The sequence below is a fragment of the Teleopsis dalmanni genome, chromosome 1, assembly GCF_002237135.1.
Source record: "Teleopsis dalmanni isolate 2A chromosome 1, ASM223713v2, whole genome shotgun sequence".
NCBI lineage: Eukaryota > Metazoa > Arthropoda > Insecta > Diptera > Diopsidae > Teleopsis > Teleopsis dalmanni.
In genome coordinates this window covers 143,711,268-143,716,797 of record NC_051846.1, presented here as the reverse complement: position 1 = coordinate 143,716,797, position 5,530 = coordinate 143,711,268, and the positions used below count along the sequence as shown (strand labels likewise).

General features: G+C 29.7%; 1 long non-coding RNA gene across 2 annotated transcripts; it reads left to right on the top strand.

Moving 5' to 3' along the window:
- The first annotated feature begins 868 nt into the window (after positions 1-868).
- On the top strand, positions 869-2,130 carry LOC119669163. Of its 2 annotated transcripts, XR_005251576.1 has the most exons (4): positions 869-958; positions 1,188-1,348; positions 1,408-1,621; positions 1,682-2,130. It is a non-coding gene; the product is annotated as an uncharacterized LOC119669163 (long non-coding RNA). The 2 variants fall into 2 exon arrangements; XR_005251575.1 differs by lacking the exon at positions 869-958 and having other exon boundaries at positions 1,125-1,348.
- The last annotated feature ends 3,400 nt before the right edge of the window (positions 2,131-5,530 follow it).

Sequence of the window (5,530 nt, the reverse complement as noted above, 5' to 3'; positions counted from 1 at the left end):
ATATTTTTGGAACCTATTAAACTTCTGCAATATATAATAAACAGTCATGAGAAACGTAACCAGCTTTCTGTCATTACTTTCATTACAAAGTAAAGTACTGTAGATAATATAACTTATTAATTCACAACATAACCGACTTTTATATATGTAGGTAACTTTTGTGAGACAGTGGTGCTGCTAGGCGTTTTCTAGCTAGCGACATGAACGCATACCATAGCAGCTGAGATGACAGAAGTTCAAACAGAACTGGCAGGGATATTGACGAGCTCGTCACAGAACACTTATGGCAACTTCATGCGACAGGCGAACCGAACCATTATGGCAGCACGACAGGCCACGTGATTGATTTCGGCATATCAAACAACCTGGAGCTGAGCGTGAAATTTTGTTATAATAAAACTGATGATGCATATAATTTCAGGATAAAGACCACTTTTATATAAAAGCGTTTTTGATTGACAAATCTGGATTCAATCTAGATTTATTTTCGATCTGTCAAATTTTGTTGTAAACATTATTATTTTTCGTATTTATAATACATATGTATGTCGAATGGAATCACAGTTTATCTGTCATAAAAAAGTCATAAAAAACAGCTGTTAATTTTCGGATAATCTTGATACTCTGGCAATATATCCAGAGTGTTGAAAATTAATCTAAATTTTGATTGTTATAAATTTTGCGCCACTTTTACCAATCGAAAATGAAAATTGCACTAAAAGCTCATCTCGATTGAAAATATTACTCCAGATTTACCAATCGAAAACTCCAAAAGTAACCATTGCCAAACAAGTAAAAATTTATTTTTTATAAATTGACATATAATTTATATTAAAAATTTTTAATACAAATTTATATTGATCTTGTTTTTAGTTATAAAAATTGTTGTATAATTCAGTTTATTTAAAAGAAATGGAGTTCATATATTTAATTAATTCTGTTCTTACGTTGTTAATGGGTAACGATTCTATAAGAACTTACGTATATACGATTAACTTAAAATCACATATATGTGACATAATTCTTTGAATTGAGAGAAGGATTTTTATATATAATTTGAAACAAAGTAACAATAATATTATAAAGGATTAATATTATTGACTTATAAAAAATTTTTATTTTTTTTCAATATGATCAAAATTTTAAGTTAAAACTGTTTTTTCGTTTTTATCTTGTACTTTTTTGAGAGAATGACGGATGTGCAACTCTTGTGTGAGGACATAAGACTTTTATTTTGCAGATATAAAGATAAACAAAAGGTGAGCCTTATTGGAGCAGTGAATGAAGTGAGTTGCTGCGAATGTAATCACAGAGCTCGGCTGGACGAAGCAAAAACTAAAACACACATGTAGGCTTAGCACTTTCATACTTCATACGTCAGACTAAAATTCAATTTTTAATATTTAGAACTAACGGATATATTGATTTCCTTATATTAATACTAATAGCTATATTAGCTATATTTGTTGTGTATGCCATAATAGCTGCAAGAAAATATCACACTTCAAGAACGCTAGGAACGGGGTCTTGTCTATCAACATTCTTCTGGACGTTTGGTAATTGTACAGTGCTGACCTGAAACAGTAATTCGTCAATCAAAATTAGTACGAGAGAAAAACAGGTAGAATCTCAAGTATTTTCAAATATTCTAAATCCATTTATACTCGTAATATAATTTTAGTGAACAGCATAAATACGCGGCACTTTAAGCTCTCAGTTGAGAGTAAAGTGGGAAAAAACAAGACAGTTTTAACTGTGACATTTTGTTCATCTTAAGGTATCCATCGCCTTCCGAAACTCAGCAGTCAGACAATCCACCACCGTTTGAACTCCGGCACTTGTCAGTCCTGTGAAAAGCCAATCACCAAACTCAAAACGTTAACAAGAGAATTGCACTATTTTTACTGGATTAAACTCTATACCTTTGTATATATCATCTCTGCCCTACTTACATCACTAAGTTATTTTTTTTATTCCTCTATTCAATAGTTGTGACTAAGAGCAATATGAATAACCTTTTGTATATTTCTAGTATTTACTGGAAGTTATTAAGTTACATCCATATAATGTGTAATTTATTATACATTGAAAGAAAAAGTTTATACCTTGGTTTATATACAATATGGAAAATACTGGAAAATCGTTTTTCTTTAAGCACATTCGAGGAACTAATTCACATATATCTTTTTTTCAACATAACTTAATAGAAACTATTGAATTTGAGCGTTTCCCAAAAGACTACCACAATATATTCTCTTTGCATTACAAATAGATCAGTCATGTTTGAATCTATAAGGCTGTACAAAATAGAATATTATATAAAGAGGAAGATTCAGGATCAGTAGTTCTTAATCCTCTTATTGTCAAGGAACCCCTTGACATGAGATATTTTGAACCTGCTTAGGTAGCCAGTTGAGCTAGGAGGTTTTTGTTGTCATTCTTCACTAACAGTGAAGCGTAGGATCCCTGATTACAATCATTAATTAATTATAATGTATAGTCTTCAGTTTGGAATTTTTTTCCAGCGTAAATCTATTATGATCGTAAAGTTTTGTTGTTTTCCAAGTTTTTTAATTTTTTATCATTATTTAATAGATCATTCAAACCATTCACACTAGATATAATGGATTTTTTAAAAACAAATGAGTTCTGTAGAAGCCTCTACATATGTTCATTTTATCAATACACCAATGATTAGAGAGAGAGTAAATGGCCAAAGCATATTATTGCAGTGCCAGAAGATAAAATCTGTGCCATAATTGAAGTAGACATGGAAAATGGGTGTGGTCTAAGAGGTATGAGAAAAGTTTTGTAAAGTAGATATATCTGGGGTATATATATTTTGACTTTATTATTCCAAGAATGTTACCGTGTTCTTAAAAATTAAAGTGCCTCTTTACTCTGGAAGAAAATAAAAAAAATTTTTCCGTTTTGTTAATCCTCTTAAAATGTATGTATTCTGAAGGCATGGCCTTATAACCATGGTTTGGCTGAGAGGATGTGACGGTGACGAACCTTAAATAATAATGCACAATGGAAGAATTAAAAAAAGGAAAACGGTAACAAAAACGAGACAATTGACAGTAACAATAAAAAATGAAACGATAATATCTTATGAAAAATGATCTAGTGTACTACGTTATACATATTTGAACACCGATCAGTAGGCCTAGCGGAGATCTTCAACCTCGCTTATTTTACAATTAAGTATAAATAGCCCCTAACAAATTTATACCGATAGCAGAATAAATCTATTAACACAGTGCCAAAAAAAGTGGATTACCAAAGAAACTGCTGTATAAGCCGGAAACTGTCAGAATCTTATCAAAAATTGCAGATGTTTATCAAGCACAAAAATAACATTTTACTGACAATAGTGTTACGGAACTACTCAGATGGGCAAAATATTCAACAGCCCACTAGGACTCATCGTTCATAATGACTACATGATGTAAATGCATTAAGGGAAATTAAGGTTAAAGTACTGAATGTCTCATCAAATCACTAAAAATCGATAGACTTTACAACATACTTATATATGGAAAACAAGAAAATTGTTAAGTCAATGAAATGATAACATATTGATTAAATTTCCAAAAAAAGATACTACTTCTGAATTGCGGAACTACAGGTTTGCAGCCTTGTTTTCCATTTCAAATAAAATATACACATCGATGATACGGAATAGGTTTTCTAATACTACAAAAAGTCCATTGAAAGAAAACCAATTTGGGTTTATGTGAACAATGTAATGAATTTTAAAATCAATAAATAAATTATGTACTGTTGTTAAGAAAGCGTTTTCGCTTTCCTACGTCCTACATTTTCGTAGAAAAAACTCGAAGACGTAGGAAAAGAGAAACATGAAAGTCTATTAACGTAGTTCAAGAAAATATGCAGACTTTTATGAACTAATATCGATCTGTGATTTTGAAAAAGTAAAACTAAATAAAATTTACAAACGCAAATGGAGCTGGAGTAGAGCACACTCTATCAAACAGCAATATTACTCAATAGACACTGAAGTAGCATTCGCAATGGACTAGATGCCCCCATGTGCTAGCCATGGCTGAGAAGAGAGCAACGAAATATAAGATATATAGATAATCATATTCATAGTATATACGTATGTATACAGTAAGACGATAGTATTCAACTCACAGATCTTATAGATATTGACAACCGTATTAATTTTGATCTAATTGAATTTAAGATTTCTAAGGTTATAGTGTGGAACAATACCTAATAATTGTAGTCTGGATTACAACTGAATGGATTTGAATCCTAGTATATGAGCAATATATAATATTCGTTTAATATATATGAGCAACTAAACCAAATAAATGTTTCAAAATGAACCAAAATGCTTGTAAATCAATTTTTCAACGAAATAAGAGAAATTACTGAGTTATTTGTCCTAATTATGTTATATTAGGTCTGTTCCACGAGCTACTCGTAGTAAAACTCAAATTATGCTCTTCACACAGAAGAGCATATATAACAATACAAAAATTTAAATTCAAACCAAAACAGCTGATTCATACATCACACAAATTTTACTTGAAATAAAATGTACGAGCATAGTCTGTGTAGCATTTTCAAATTTCAACAGCAATGTTACGCTCTCTCAGATGCTCTTATTACTCGAAAATTTGAGGCGGAACGCACTGTGTATATATAGTGTTACTTAAAGTTACTACGTGTAGCTCGTCTAACAGATCTATTATATCAAACACAACTGTCACTTTCAGCATATATTTTTACTCTTTTTGTTTTTTGCATGGAAATTTTACTCAAAATTTGATATAATTAGGTTTAAAGAAACAAAATAACAAAATACGTAATACATTAAAAAAAATAAATATTATAATATATATAATAATATTAAAATATATAAATGTTTAATTACTCTGATTTCCGGTTTTTACTTGAATTCTTTGAGTTCATATAATTTGACAAGCACTAATCACTGCTATAATATGAGTAATCGATTGCACTAAAAATATTCCTTTAAACACAAAGAATAAAAATTATCGATACATTTATAATGAAATTAAATTTTTTTGACAGAAATTATTTTCAATAATTACTAACTTTGTATCTTATATATAACTTTATATCCTTTATATCTTTCATACAGAGTAATATACATATTCATAATATATTTTATTATATATACATTCATGTTTGTATATATAATGTCACCAATAATAAAAATTTAATATTAAAAACCAAAAATAAAAATTTTGACAGCTGTCATATTTAATATAATAGATTAGAAAACAGGTAGATATAATATTTAGTAAGAGTATGAGATGTTCTGCTCTGTACGCACTCTTACACGTAAAAAGTTATATCATATGAAAGGCGCTATTTTTACCTAAGTAATATTAAAAGAAAGGCATCTTAGATTAACGCCTTGCAGCTTTGTTTACTTTTTAAGGCAACATATGTCCAAGTCTCGGTGAATATAGCAACTAATAATAACGGCTATAACATTGCCGTACATTACTTGGAATCAGCTATTGTT